The sequence below is a fragment of the Plecotus auritus genome (genome assembly GCF_963455305.1).
Source record: "Plecotus auritus genome assembly, chromosome: 6".
Lineage (NCBI taxonomy): Eukaryota > Metazoa > Chordata > Mammalia > Chiroptera > Vespertilionidae > Plecotus > Plecotus auritus.
In genome coordinates this window covers 145,002,297-145,018,885 of record NC_137773.1, presented here as the reverse complement: position 1 = coordinate 145,018,885, position 16,589 = coordinate 145,002,297, and the positions used below count along the sequence as shown (strand labels likewise).

Below are 16,589 nucleotides of genomic sequence, written 5' to 3'. Positions count from 1 at the left end.
AACTTCTGCAGTTTTTCATAACCTCCTAATGAAGTCAATACTTGTGCACCTGGTCTAATGCTAGCTCCCAAATTTCTTCAACCCAGCTCCGCCTGATTGCACTTGTTGATTTCGTAAGTCAATAATTCCTCCATTCTCTCTTACTAATTGCATGGATTAAGTCATATCTTGGTATAAACCTCTTTAGAAGTTCTATGCACAAACACACACAATGTTTGCATCCCAAAGTCAACTTTTAAGAAACACCATAAGCATTATTACAAAGAAATCATTATAAACCCAGGGAACTGCTAACACTTGGTCTCTCCCATGGGAGCTGCCTGCTAATCACCCTTAAATCCTGCTCATCATGTAATTCCCATGCTGTAAACCCAACTGCTTATGTCTGAACTTTTCTGCCTAGTGATGAAAGCCATCTACAAGATGGTCCCACGTTCCAGGTCTAACTCCATGTATTCCCCTTTACTCCCAACATGCATTGTCTACCTCATAACCAAGCAATGACCTTTCTCACATCTGTCACTTTGTTCAAGTCCTTGAAAAGTCCTCCTCTTTCCCTTCTACTTTCTCTTCCAGCCAACCGAAATCAGGACATTGGATGGTCAATTGTTTTTTCCCAGTACCCCTCCTCTAGGAAGACATTCCTGACTCATCCAGTCCTTTTGGCTCCCCATGTCCTACCTACAAGCTCAGCCCCATTGAGGACTTCATGGTTCACAGTCTTATATCTCCAGTGAGCCGGTGCCTTCCTCCTGGCAGGACCCATGTCTTTTTCTTCTCGGTATCTCCGGAGTGCCTAGCACTTTGCCTTTTTGTGTAGTGCTGTTACTTTAAAACTCAGAGTCAAAGGAACTCAATCCATTTGCCTAGGGACTTGCAGTCCACTTAGTTGTTCCCCGGTTGGTTCCTACTGGGCACTGGGGGAATCGCTAGTGTAATCGAGATCTAGGTGTAGGCTGGCGGGCCCCAATTTCAGGCCGCGTTTTCATGATTCTTCTTGAAGATCTCTTTTTATCTATTTTTAAATGGGGATTAGAGCACTTGGGAAGGTCCTGAGAATTCGTGTTTCTGATAAATTAATATATGCATATTATAATATGCATAACTATATCTGTTGTTTAGAAAAGGGAGGATTTCTATGAGGTAAAGATTATGATGAGAGGAAGGAGTGAAGGAAGCTCTGCTCAAAATGCAGGAGCCCCTCTCTTTCCAAGGAGACATTCCGTAGATTACATTATAGAGAGAAAAGTGGGTACCAGGTAAGAATTGCTACACAATACCCAGGTGCAAAGCATGCCACATTTCTATATGTATCTAAAATAAAATTAAACTTGGCTTCAAGTTCTTACTCCCCAAGGTTGGGGACGAGTTTAATATCAGGATTACAGGGTCTCCCTGTCCCTGTCTCCCAGGCTTTCATGGGCCCAGGAAAGTGGGGGCATCCTGATGGGTACCATGGTGGGTGCTATGGTTACCACTGCTTCTTCCTCTAACCCATGTGATACCCTCTTCCGCCAGTCAGGGCAGGCCCTGGGAGGGCCATGGAGAGGCTTTCTGGTGCTGTGCTCCTCTCTCCACTGGCCACAGTTTATCCATGGAAACCCTCACCCAGGCTGTCAAGCAGGAGAGTGCAGTGTCCAGCCTCCACAGGCTTCTAGGTAGCCTCCCACCTGAATTCTTGTAGGGGTGGGGATACACAGACCCCTGCCACCCTGGAAACCTGCACCCACTCCCCTCCCCGCCCTCCTCCCCCCCCACCCCCCCCCACCCCCCCCCCCCACACACACAGGGATTTCTCCATCTCAGGGAAGCACCATAGGGCTGGGTCACACTTCTCTTCTTTAATTGCAGCAACTGTCTTCCGCATCCTGAGTACTTCTTAATAAATATAGTTTCCGAACAAAGATCTGAGTGGAGGGGCCTAGAAACTTCTCTGTTTAAGACTCTGAAGCACAAAGGGCCATTTGTTTTTCCCCGAGGAAGGAAGCCTAGAACTTAAAACTCAAGGCCAAAAAGCAAATTACCTTATCATTCCTCTTTGCTGATAAGAGCTCAGCAGTAAAAGGATGAGATACCAGTTAACTTCTCCATCACATTCTGTCTCTTGGGTGAACACTGAGCCTGTAAGGGGTGTGTTAGTGTGTGTGTGATGGAGGTAGGGGCTGGGGGACTAAACGCATTAACAAAGGACCCCTGATGAAATCTCAGAAGGCCCCTTAGAAGGAGAAGCCATGGAAAGAAACCTGAGCCACGTGTCTGCAGCATTAACTGTAGCAGGTGCCACTGTGTCCTGTGACCATTTGAGATGAGGAAATGGCAATTGGCAAAGATTTCCTGTGCAGCAGTTGGACTGTGGCTGGTGTGAGGAATAGGATTGCTAGTACAGAGGCCCGTGAACAAGGGGGCCTGGACTCCCTCCCCTCACAGAGCCCTGCAGCCTGGCTGACACTTTTCTAGCTCATATAAAGAAAGGCATTATAGGGCTGATACGATCCTGTTTAGAAAGGATAGTGGGTTAAGGGAATGTGCCAGGCTCAGGAAAAGTCTGGGTATTTGGTTGACTGTAAAGATTGTTAAAACTCTGTTCTAAGACCCAGCCTTATATTAAAGCTCAACCAAACAGCAGGGAAACAAAAAGCATTTATACAACTGAATGTTGATAGAGGGAAGCCAGGGAGAGAGAAACCCAGACACAGTAGCTCTGCCCATCCTCCCCTCCCCTTCCCCCAGCCCTCATCCTGCACCCTCCTTCCTCCCCTCCCACCCAATCCTCCTCTTTCTGGACAGCCAATCAGTGGGTGATGAACCCTGTTAAGAGCCAGGTAACAGGGCTAATATTGCTCCAGGCAAATATGGAGAATGCTTATAAGGAATTCTCACTTAGAGTTGGGCTGTTTTTTTCTTTTAATATTTTTATTGATTTCACAGAGGAAGGGAGTGGGAGAGAGATAGAAATATCAATGATGAGTGAGAATCGTTGATTGGCTGCCTCCTGCATGCCCTCTACTAGGGATAAAGCCTGCAACCCATGCAGGTGCCCTTGACCGGAATCTAACCCAGGATCCTTCAGTCCGCAGGCCGACATTCTATCCACTAAGCCAAACTGGCTAGGGCTAGAGTTGGGCTTTTAAAGATGATTATCACTGCCAGACTTCCTTACTCAGTATTAGAAGCAACCTGAAAATTATCTCTAAGAGTATGTTCTATATAAACCTCTAAGAATGAGGGAATTGGAAAAGAAAGGATTTGAGATTTCCTTCATTAATCATTAAGAGTGGCTTTTTAGAAGTTCACTTGGGAATTATGAATGTACTACTGTTCATTGTAGAAAATAATTAGATCCTACCAAATAGTTCTTGAAAAAAATTATATATGTTATAATATAATATATTCAACACTACTATTTATGTGAGATCTTTTCCCCATACACTCGACACCTATGGATAATCTCAGTCTTTTCCATGTTTGCCTGTCTGATAGGCAGATGACCCTCATTGTATTATTCTCTGTTTCCCTGATGCTGCCGATGTTGAATTTCTATTCTATGATATTTTGTCATTTCTGTTTTTTTCTACACAAATTACTTGTTCATATTCTTTGCCCTTTTTAAAAAAATGTGTTATTTGTTCAGTTAGTATTGATGTCCATCTTAACCAAACTTAAATCAGTCTTAAAACATTTTTATTTAAATTGGCTCCAGCGTTCTCCTGAGAAACAGAACTAATAGACACATATAAAATATAGGCAGGGAGGGAGAGAGGGGGATTGATAATTGATTATGAGGATTTGGCTCACACTTTTGTGGAGGCTGAGACATCCAATGTTCCACCATCGGCAAGCTATAGACCCAGGAAAGCCATTGTAGTCCCAAGAACCAGGCGAGACCATAGTGTAAGTGTGTAAATCTCAGCCTGTGGGCGCGAGAATAGGATGACTTCGCTCAAGCAGTCAGGCAGAGAGGCCAGATTCCCCCTGCCTCTGCCTTTTTGTTCTATTCAGGACCTCAACGAATTGTATGAAGCCCACCCACACTGGGGAGGGCCATCTGCTTTTACTCAGTCCACCCATTCAAATGCTCATCTCATCCAGAAACACCCTCACAGACACACTCTGAAATAATATTTAGCCAAATATCTGGGTACCCTGTGATCCAGTCAAATTGACACATAACATTAACCAGTACATGTAAATTTGTTATAAAACGAAGTTTTATAATACCACAGTCAGTAGAAAACCAGCATTACTTTATCAAACTAGAAAGTTCCTATAATAATAAATACAAAGGCAAAAAAAGGATGTTACTCATTACTAATTAGATAGCGTGGCCTACAGTAGATTCTAATCGTGAGCCAAGCTTTCTAGAAAAGTGTGAAATCTCAAGTGTCAGAGAGATGAATATTAAAGACACACACCAGGTGACTCAGTGTCATTTGAATGCCCTGCAATAAACCATCTTAGCTCCTTGGAACCCATATTACTGAGCATTCCAAACTTCTGGAAACGTATAGGAGATCCTTATTTTTTATTTTACAATTTATTAAATAAAAAAAAGTAAGTTGTAAAATAATGTGTGTTTTTAATCCAACTTTTGTACAACAAGCAAAATCAAACGAATCCTTTTGTTTGGTGTACATTGGAGAAGTGGATGAACATCTTAAATATAACCAGAGGAAATTGCCATTATTGTAAGTCAAAAATGATCTAAAGTTGGGATTTCAATATAGTCCCACCTAATAAATCACCAGGGATGTTAACATTGATTATGGGAAGCAGTGATAGAAAGACTTATAATATATTGCTTTAAATTAAAAGCATGTATTGCTTTTGAATTTTTCACAATCCTAATAAAAACATTTTAAAAGAAATTTTTTTAAAAAGAAAGCACTTAGCCTAAACTGCCAAAAGCTCTGAATAAGCTGCAAATCTTTGGTTATATGTCAATCTACACTAATAAAAGAGTAAGATGCAAATTGACCGTACCTTTGCGATGCCCACCAGCCAATCAGGAGTGAGTATGCAAATTAACCCTGCAAAGATGGCGGGTTAATTTGCATATACAGGCTCCAAGCGGCTGGGGGCGTGACGCTTGCATCATTGCCATGGCGCTGACGCAGGCATTCCACACCATCCCAGCCGCTCCAGGCCTCTGGGCAGCGTGGGAAGGCAGAAAGGCAGCTGGCAGCCAGGGGAAGGAAGGCCCATTCTTGCATGAATCCTTGTGCATTGGGCCTCTAGTTATCTATAATAATAAAAGCATAAAATGCTAATTAGACTGGACAAAGCCGGGGCCATAAGGGAAGCCTGGGTCCCAGGTGCCAGAGGGAAGCCGGTGCTGGCAGCAGGGGAAGGAAGGCCTACTCTTGCACAAATTTCATGCATTGGGCCTCTAGTATCTTCATAAAACTGGTGGGGAAAGCTGCAAGGCCTGGGTTAGATCACACCATTTCTTTAACCCACCTAACTATTGACATATTGGGCCAGATAATTCTTTGTTGTGGGGCATTGTCCTGTGTATTGTAGGATGTTTAGCAGCATGCCTGGCCTCTACTTATTGATAACCACAGCATCCCTATTCCCTAGCCAAATAACAGCTAAAAATGTCTGCAGAAGTTGTCAAATGTTCCTTGGGGGCAGGGTCAACCCTGGTTAAGAACCACTGCTCTGCCCTCAAGTTTTCATCAATGACAGGAGACCTGCAACCAAGTGCTCCTGCGCTGCCTGGAAGCACCAACATCCTCTGATTGCATCAGCATTGACTCTATAAATGTTTCCAGAGGCTGTTTTCCTCCAGAGCCACTAGAGGGGACACTGCCACACAAAGGACAGAGCAGGGCACTCAGGGAACTTTGTTTTCCTCTCCTCTCAGACTCGGTTGTCTCTGTTTCCGGTGGCCTGGCCTTTAATAAATAGTCCTTGATGTTAAGAGTGGTAACCTTTAACCACAAGGCATGAGGAGCTATCTGTCTTTGTGCTTTGTGCCATAAAAGTCTGCGTTTTTTAGATTTGGTGAAAGGGAGCCAAATGTTATTTGCTTTTTAAACATTCTTCATCAGGCAGTCACAGATGAGTCATAGCTCTAAAAAGTTAGGCCTTATAAATACAGGAAAAGTCTTCAATGCCCCCAAATCCTTCACTGCTGCTGAAACTTCATCACTGGGACAAAAGGGTTTGATCCGCATCAAAATGAACAGACCACTTGGTGGAGTGTTATTTTATGCTCTTGTGAGTTGTTTAAATATTGTAATACTGAAAACAATGAAAGTGAAAGATCTCCAACACTGTTTTTTAAACATGTTTTAAAACCCGAACAACAGTAAAAAATGTTTCACAGAGAGACCCAGCTTACACACACATTACAAAACTGAAACAGAAGTCTTACTTATAATGAATGCACTTGGACACTTTATGTTCTGCTTTATTTTGTCACTTGAATCAATGCTTATTCTGACTCAATAAGCAATGGGTCCTAACCTATAGTTTTTTTTTTTAATAATTTGTTTTCATTACAGTTGACATACAATATTATATTAGTGTCAGGTGTACACTCCAGTGATTAGACATTATAAAACTTACTAAGTGATCATCCTGAATAATCTCACAGCTATCTGAGACCATACATAATTATTAGCATACTAGAAGCCCGATGCACGAAATTCATGCAAGAGTAGGCCTTCCTTCCCCTGGCTGCCGGCACTGGCTTCCCTCTGGCATCCAGGACCCAGACTTCGCTCTGCCCCGGCTTCGTCCAGAAGGACGTCCAGTCTGATTAGCATATTACCCTTTTATTATTATAGATTATTGACTATATAACCTAAGCTGTACTTTACAACCCCATGACTATTCTGTAACTATTAATTTGTACTTATAAATACCTTCACCTTTTTCACCCATCCCCCCAACTCCCCTCCCATCTGGCAACCATCAAAATGTTCTCTGTTTCTATGAGTCTGTTTCTGTTCTGCTTATTTATTTATTTTGATTTTTGGATTCAGTTGTTGATAGATATGCATTTATTGCCATATTATTGTTCATATTTTTTACCTTTTTCTTTTTTTAAAAAAAGACCTTTAACATTTCATGTAATACTGATTTGGTGGTGATGAACTACTTCAGCTTTCTCTTGTCTGGGAAGCTCTTTATCTGACCTTTGATTTTAAATGACAACTTTGCTGGGTAGAGTAATCTTGGTTGTATTTCATCAATTTGAATATTTCTTGCCACTCCCTTCTGGCCTGCAACGTTTCTTTTGAGAAATCAGCTGACAGTCTTATGGGAGCTCCCTTGTAGGTTACTAACTGCTTTTCTCTTACTGCTTTTAAGATTTTCTCTTTATCTTTAAACTTTTGCATTTTAATTATGCTGTGTCTTGGTGTGGGCCTCTTTGGGTTCATCTTGTTTGAGACTCTCTGCAGTTCCTGGATTTGTATGGAAGTTTTCTGTAATGATTTTTTTTCACTTAGGTTTCCATTTCCTTGCTCTGTCTCTTCTTTCGGCACCCCCATGATGCAAATATTGGTACACTTGAAGTTGTCCCAGAGTCGCCTTACATTAACTTCATATTTTGTTGTGTGTGTTTTTTTTTGTTTTTTTTGTTTTTGGTGCTATTCTGATTGGTTGTTTTTTGCTTCTTCATATTCCAAATCACTGATTAGATTCTTGGCATCCTCTACTCTAGTGTTGATTCCCTGTAAATCATTCTTTATTTCAGTTAGTTATTGTTCATTTCTGACTAGGTTTTTAAATAGTGCCTATGCCCTTTTTCATGCTGTTGAAGTTCTCACTGAGTTCCTTGAAGTTATCACTAAGTTCTTTGAGCATCCTTAAAACTATTGTTTTGAACTTTGAATCTGGTAGTTTGCTTACCTCCATTTAATTTAGTTTTTCTGTATATTTTTTCTGTTCTTTCGTTTGGGACATGTTTCTTTTTCTCTGCATTTTGGCTGCTTCCCTGTGTTTGTTTCTATGTATTAAGTAGAGCTGCTATGGTTCCTGGAATTGGTAGAGTGGCCTTGTATGGTAAGTGTCCTGTAGGGCCCAGGGACGCAGCCTCCCTCGTCAACTGAGCTGATAGCTCTGGGTGCACCCCTGTGTGGGCTGTGTGCACTATCCTGTTGTAGTTGAGCCTTGATTGCTGTTGACATCACTAGGAATAATTAACCTTCAGGCCAATCAGCTGTGAGGACCAGATGTGACTACAGGGGAAGAGCTGCTGTGCAAGAGTTGACCCTATAGAGCAGGACTTGCTTCAGTGGGGCTCTGGTGCTCACCGAGTTTGCCCCTTGAATGTGTCACTCATGGAGGCAGTAGGGTTGTAATCCAGTGTGGTCTAAAGTTGTCCACTGGATGCCCTGGCTTTGGGGCATCCTGGGAGGTGCCTGGGGACACTTGGCACAAGCTATAGAGTGATCTACAGATGCCTGCTAATTGTGTTGGGCTTGGAGTTGCCTAGGAGAGGCTAAGCTGGAACCAAGGCTGACTGCCACTAGCATCAGACCTGGGGCCACTTAGCAAGAAGTACAGGGTATGCAGAGGCTAGATGCTGCTTGTTTGAGAGATTTTAGGAAAGTTTGAAGCATGAGCCAAGACAGGCCAATTGTATGGAAAAGCCACTGGAAACAGCTTAGTTGAGCACAAAATAGATTGGGGCAGGGTCTCAGGGAATTGCCAGAGTGGGGCAAACAGTGTGAGCCAGGTTGATAATGACTCAGATATGGCACCTGCTTGTCGGCCTTTGGGGGAGAGGGCTCAACAAAGGAACAGTGGCATGTGCCAGCACTTTTGTCTGGCAGAAAGCTGCTCCCTTCCAGCTTTCACTCCGATAACTAAACAATTGAGTACCTCCTCATATGTCCCTGGTTCCTTTCAAGCTGCTGCCCCAACACTGGAATTTGAGTAAGTCCTCACATGGGCCCTTTAAGAGGAACTGCCTGGGACTCCAGCAGCCTCTGTGTCATTCAGCCACAATAACCCACTAGTTTTTACAGCCTAAAGTTATGGGGACCTCTCTTCCTGGCACTGAAACCCTGGGCTGGGGGGTCTGGTATGGGGCTGAGACCCCTTGCTCCTCAGGGGGGGCCTCCACAGCCAAGATATCCCTCTCAATTATAAATTACCACACATGGGTGTGGGACCAGCCTGTCCTGTGTCTCCACCCCTCCTACTAGTCTCCATGTGGCTTCTCTTTTAATACCCTAGTTGTAGGACTTCCATTTAGCTAGATTTCAGGCAGTTCTGAATGATGGTTGTTCTCAAGTTTAGTTGTATCTTTGATGTGATTGTGGGAGGATTCAAGTACTGCATTTACCTATGCCACCATCTTGACCGGAAGCCCCTGATGTGCAGTTTTAGAAGCACTGTGCTAGGAGGTTTTGTGAGAGAAGAGAAGGAAGCATAGGGTTCTGGTGCTGGGTGGGTGGAAAGAAATAGGAGATAGGTCCCCAAACATTACTCAGGAAGCTTGAAGATAAACTTTTTAAAATATATATTTTTTATTGATTTCAGAGAGGAAGGGAGAGGGAGAGAGAGATAGAAACATCTATATATATAAAAGGCTAATATACAAAGTGTCCCCTCAGGAGTTCAAGCGGGAGAATGGGAGTTTGATTGCTTGCTATGACATGCGCTGATCACTAGGGGGTGGCACAGAACATGGCAGGTGACCAGTGGCGGGGCGCTGAGGGAGTGAGGGAAGGAGGAGGTGAGGAGTTGGGAGGCAGGGGGAACCACATGGTGGTGGCGCGTGGGCGGCGAGGGAAGGCAGGGAACATGATTGACCTTGATTGCCAGCCAGGCCTAGGGACCCTACCTGTGCACAAATTTTGTGCATTGGGCCTCTAGTCAATGATGAGAGAGAATCATTGATCGGCTGCCTCCTGCACTCCCCCTACTGGGGACCAAGCGTGCAACCCCGGCATGTGCCCTTGATGGGAATCAAACCTGGGACCCTTCAGTCCACAGGCTGACGCTCTAGCCCAGGGGTGGGCAAACTTTTTGACTCGAGGGCCACAATAGGTTCTTTAACTGGACCGGAGTGCCGGAACAAAAGCATGGATGGAGTGTTTGTGTGAACTAATATAAATTCAAAGTAAAGGAGTGGAGGGGAGAGCAAGAGAACCGGATAGAACAGCCGGATCCAGCCCGCGGGCCGTAGTTTGCCCACGGCTGCTCTAGCCACTGAGTCAAACCAGCTAGGGTGAAGATAAACTTTGAACAATTTTCTAGGAGTGATTCTCTGAGGAATGATTTAAGACAAACATGTCAAACTCAAAGGCTAACACAGGCCAAATAAACAAGGCATGTGGCCCACAGGCCGCGAGTTTGACATGCTTGATGTAAGAGGAGGAAAGATGAACAACAACCCCAAATTCATCTGAATGAGTAGCCTGGGTGGTAGCCTCTAGGCTAGATTCTCAGAAGCCATGATCTAAAGCCCACACAATTAACAGAAAGTATAGATGGGCATAATGCAACCATTTTCAACCTTTTTTATCTCATGGCACACATAACTAATTACTAAAATTCTGCAGCACACCAAAAAAATGTCTTTTGCCAATATTACAAAAAAATAGGTATAATTTTGATTCATTCACACCGGACCGCTAAGGTTGTGTTGGCTGTTGTCATTTTTTAATACGACAGTCTAAGGGAAAAGAGGTCAGTGCTCCTGACTAAATAGTCAGGTATTGCATTTAAAAAATTCTTGCATCACACCAGTTGAAAATCACTGACATAATGCAACCACCACCACAACAAAATTAAAGCCCGAACATTTATTGAGCCCTTATGATATATCAGACATTACACTAAACACTCTATATAAGTGATGAGACATAAGTTAAGTTTGAGTGCTTCTTTTCTTTTTTCCTGCCTACTAACAAGGGTCCTGGCTTTGTCCAGTTTCTTCTCCTGCCCCATCAGTATTGGGCAGAAGGAGAAGGACTCGAGAAACATTGGTTAGGGCTGGAGAAGAAGCTTTGTAGGGAGCTTGGGAGAAAGGAGAGGCTGAAGCTGTGGGATGTAAGAGGCTTAGGTAGAAGGAAAAAACACGTCAGGAAGGATTTCAGGGGCCTTTGTATAGTGCTTGAGAAATGCAAGTATTGAATATGAGTTAATTTAAAATTACTTCTTGGTGACTGGACTGGGTTTCTTAGATTGCAGCACCACGCTGAGACTGGCCCGTGTGGGTCATGGTTTCAATAGGATAGCATAGCATTATCTTATTTTATCTGCATAACAAACCCATGAGGTGATATATTATTTCCTTAGCTCAGATTAAAGAAAGGAGGCTGGCACAGGCTAAATAATCTTAAGGTCATAGAGCTTCCATAAATGGTAGAGCCAGGACTAAAATTTAGGTCTTTCAATCCCCAAATTATAAACTCTTAACAAGATCATAAGCAAAGATTATACTATCAATTAAGAATAAAATACATAGGATGAGATTTAACAAAAGGAGGGTAAGACTTGTACACAGAAAATGACCAAACATTGAAATTAAAGATCTAAATAAATGGAAAGGCTACCCAGGTTCATGGATCAGAGGACTTAATATTGTTAAGACAGATATCCTTCCCAAATTTATCTACAAATAGAATACAATCTCTATCAAAATCCCAGCTAGATTTTTTTCATAACTTGAAAAGATAATCCTAAAAAACATATGCAAATGCAAGGAATCCAGAATAGCCAACACAGACTTGAAAAAGAACAAAGTTGGTGGATATGAAATTATAGGAATTAAAACAGCATGGTACTAGCATAACAACAAATATCTAGGTCAATGGAATAGAATTAAAAGTCCAAACATAACCTTTAATATTTATAGTTGGTTGATTTTTGACAAAGGGCCAAGGTACTTTAATGGGGAAGAGAATACATAGCGTGTACCAAAAAAATATATATACACACTTGGATTATAAAGTCAGTGTTTATTAACATAAGTTTATTTTCAAATCTAAAATAATCTACAGAAATTAAAAAAAATTTTTTTTGGTCAATGTCTGTTTTCAAACTGATGACCCTTCTGGTCCAGACTGCTGATAACATGAAGCAATGGAATCACAAAACATCAAGAATCATTTCGTTTGGTATTTGTATGCCCTCAATTTGTCAACTGTTGCTGGTTTTGTACTGTAAACTTTATCTTTTATGTATCTCCATAAAAAAGTCTAATGGATAAATTTTCTTTGTTCAAAGTTTAGTCTGGCTTCACCCATTATTTGAAGTCAGTTAAACCTGAAAAGGAGTGAAAATTAAGTGAGTTATCAGCTGTTAAAGTAAATGTTTTTTTGGGACAGAGGGTGTCCCAAAATAATTATAAAGGCAGTGTTTGTACTTTAACTGCATTTTCAATTTTCCAGTAGCATTTTAGGATGAATTTCCTTTGTTCAAAGCTTAGTATGGCTGAAAAGAAAGAAACATCAATTGAGTTATCAGCTATTGAAGTGTGTATATATGAGAACACCCTGTATTATTTTTTAAATAAACTTTTAATTTCAGAACAGTTTTAGATGTACAGAATTATTGTGAGAATAGTTTTTTTCAACAAATGCTTTTGGGACAACTGGATATCCACATGATAAGAATAATTTGAATTCCTACAATACACCATAATAATTACCTTAAAGTGGATCACACACCTAAATGTAAGACTAAAACTATGAAACTCTTAGAAGAAAACTCAGGTGTAATTCTTTACAACCTTGGGTTAGACAATGGTTTCTCAGATTTGATGCCAAAAGCACAAGTGGTAAAAGAGAAAACTGATAAGTTAGACTTCGTCAAAATGAAAAACTTTTCTACTTCAAAGAATACCATAAAGAAAGTGAAATGGTAACCCACAGACAGGGAGATAATATTTATAAAGCATATGTATTTATCTCTGGAATATATAAAGAATCCCTACAACTCAAAAAAATAAGACAATTAATCCAATTTAAAAATAAACAAAGGATTTGAATAGATAATTCAGCAAAGAAGATATACAAATGGCCAATAAGTTCATGAAAAGATGCTCAGCATCATTAGTCTTTAGGGAAATGCAAATCAAAGTCAAAATGAGATACCACATCATACCCACTAGGATGGCTAGAATAAAAAAGATAGACAATAAGAGTATAGGTGAGGGGAGGGGCATGGAGGGATGGGTGAAAATGTAAAGAGGAATAAGAGGTACAAAATTCCAGTTATAAAATAAATAAGTCATGGGAATGTAATGTATAGCATAGGGAAAATAGGCCATGGTATCGTAATAACTTTGTAAGGTACAGATGGTTATTAGACTTATTGCGGTGATCACATCACAAGGTATAGAAATGTCAAATCACTATGTTGTATACCTGAAACTAATATAATATTGTATGTCAACTATACTTTAATAAAAATAATTTTTGGTGAGGATGTGGAGAAATCAGAACTCTCACATATCACTAATGGGAATGTAAAATGATGCAGCACTTAGGGAAACAGTTTGTCCTCAAAATGTTAAACATAGAGTTAGTTACCTTATAACCCAGCAATTCTATTCCCAAGAGACATGAACACATATGTCCTTATAAATACTTGTACTCAAACATTTGTGGCAATATAATTCATAACTGCCAAAAATAAAAACAACTTCAATGTTTATCAATCAGTGTATGAATAAACAAAATGTGGTCTATCCACACAATGGAATATTATGTGAGCATAAAGAGGAATGAAATACTGATATCATCTACATGAATGAACCTGGATAACATTATGCTAAGTGAAAGTAGGCAGACATAAAAGACCATATTGTATGAATCCATTTATATGAAATGTCCAGAAGAGGCAAATCTATAGAGACAGAAAGAAAATTAATGTTTACTTAAGGCTGGGGGTGGAGGCAAAGGAGGCATGACTGATAATGGGTACAAGGTTTCTTTTTGGAGTGATAAAAATGTTCTAAAATTAGATTATGGGTCACACAATTCTGTAAATACGTATACTAAAATCCATTAAATGACACATTTTAAATGGGTTAATTTTATGGTGTGTAAATGATATCTTATCAAATTGGGTGTGTTTTTTAGTGAATGGGATGAGAGAAATTGGGGGCAGCAAGTATAAACAAGTCTTTCAAGGAATTCCTTGAACTTGTAAACATTTTATTTTTATAATTATCAGTATAACTTCATTTTCATAACCAAGGAGGTGGGTTCTCCAGATGGAGTAGAGGTTAAGGGTGTCATCACTTACTCCTCTTTGTCCCCAAATTGTCCAGTTCTTTGATTTTTATCCTCTGTTCAAACCAACCCCAGAGCATGCAGTGCAAGGATCTACACTGAGTGGCCAGATTATTATGATCTCTGAATGCATAATAATCTGGCCACTCAGTATATATATATATTAGAGGCCTGGTGCATGAATTCGTGCATGGGTGGGGTCCAGCCAGCCTGGCCAGGGGAGGGGACATGGGCGGTTGGCCGGCCTGCCTACTGGTCGAACTCCTGTCGAGGGGACAATTTACATATTAGCTTTTTATTATATGGGATATACACTGAGTGGCCAGATTATTATGCGTTCAGAGATCATAATAATCTGGCCACTCAGTGTATGTCTCACTTAAGCTTTCATTCATCATTTCTTCTCTCCTTTCTTCTTCTCTTCACGTTATCCTGGTCCCACAAGAGAGGCTAAAAAAATAATCAGCCTCTGTTCATTTAAAGGAATAAATACCTGTGTATGTGAAGCAAGCAAGGCCACTGAGCCTTTGCGGAAACAGAGTAGGGAGGTGCCCATAGGCATGTTCTGCAGAGAGAGTAGAGAAGAATAAACAAGTCCTTCTGCCAAAAATGCCTGGAACTTAAAGCGCTTTCCTCAGCCCAAGGTCAGGCTCTGTGTGCATGTTGACAGTGACCCTGGCCAGTTGTTGCTACTCTCTTGATTAAATGGCGGTGAATTTCTCCCTTCTGAAATTCACTTCTGCTGATCCCATCTGCTGGGGAGTCTGGCCCCATGGCACAAGTTTAATTCCTCAGAGTGGCAACTAGCAGAGCTCGCAGCACAAGGTAACTGCATCGATTTCCTCAGCCAAGGAGAGGGGTCCTGTGACCAGCCATTTGCCCCACCGTGGGAAGGAAAGCTATGGCGTGACATTACTGAAGCCACCAACAATTCCCTACCCCCTTTCGTAAGGGTCTGGAACTTCCTGGCTTTTCCTAGAAGAATTGTGGAAAAGTACAAACCACAGAATCATAAACCACAGAGGGAGAAGTTACCTCCAAAGCCACCCCTTCTCGCCTGGGCTTGAGCACTGCCATTGACAGCACGCTCACCCAGTCCCAGAAAGGCAGCTGAGTCCTGGTAGGACGGTGTTAAGGACAGTAACTGCTGTGTCAGGTCCCGTCTTGCTCCCTGTCACTTCCAGCCCCACCCCACACTTTGAAGCCACGTCATTGTTTCGTCTCTCTCTCATTTTCAGGCTTTGAGCTATCATGTAGTCTTTGGGCCTGCCCCAAACTTGTGCCTTTAGCTTCACAGACCCTCCAGCCACACCTCTGAGGGACTGTGTCCACTGTGCCCTCGACTTCTCATCCACCACATGCCACCAGACCTGCCTGGCTTTCTGTTCTCGTGCTAGCTTCTCACCCCCTCTTGGACCTAAAGACAGATTTGCCCTCCTGTCACTATGGGTATCCCACCAACTCTCAGACCCGGTGTTGACTTATGGAGAGGGCATGGCACCTTCTACCCCAGATAGGTCATCCCTAATTGCTCCACTGGTTTTTGAAGAATTTGGTTTTAAGACCCATCATTACCTTTCTCCCCCATCACCTGGACAGGCTGCCCTTGGTCATTCTTCATTGACTCACTCCAGCCACTCAGCATAGTGATTAAGAACACAGGATTTGAGACCAGACCATCCAGGCTCTGCCACTCACCAGCTCTGAGGCTTCAGAGACGTGTCTGCGTCTCTCTGAGCATTCACTTTCTCAGCTAGAGAACGGGAAATGATTACAGGGTAATAAATGAAATAATCTTTATGAAGTACTTGGCACAAAAGCTCAAACATTCACCGTAAGTATTCCATATATGTTCTCTCCTACGTTTTAAAATAATCGTCCATTCACTCATCATGTACTTACTGAGCCCCGCGCCGAGCCCTGGGATATAAATACCCCTCCTAAAGAGCGGTTCCCTCTTAAATCCAGGAAGTGCCAGCTCACACCAGCACCCAGAGAGCAGAGAACGGAAGCCCAGGACCATCGCATGCAAGCAGACAAGAATAGACACTGACCCCTGGGTACTGCCCAGTGAGGGCGACAAGACTGTCCTCTACATTGCCACGTCTCCTTTAATACCCCAGCAACTCCCTGGGTGAGTGAGTGCCACCAGGAAGAGGGGGAGGTGAGAATCCCCAGAGAAACACTCTCCCTTGCTCCTCTCTGACAGAGAGCGGCCATGCCTCTGCCACGCAGGAGGGCGACATCCCTTGGGGAGGCCTTGCTGAATTGCCTGGTACTGTTCCGGAAGGAGGAAGGGTGGCCGGGGGTGGGGAAGCGGCTGGAATGTTCTAGCCTGCTGCTCAGTACAGCCGAGAGGAGGGCCCTGGACATCAAAGGTTC

At 42.3% G+C, this 16,589-nt stretch overlaps 1 protein-coding gene across 1 annotated transcript in view; it reads left to right on the top strand.

Moving 5' to 3' along the window:
* The first annotated feature begins 16,167 nt into the window (after positions 1–16,167).
* Positions 16,168–16,589, top strand: part of ZBTB38 (zinc finger and BTB domain containing 38) — a 72,000-nt gene continuing 71,578 nt past the window's right edge. Inside the window, exon 1 of the mRNA XM_080674615.1 lies at positions 16,168–16,341. The gene's annotated coding sequence lies outside the window, so the exon portion shown is untranslated. The remainder of the gene's footprint in view (positions 16,342–16,589) is intronic.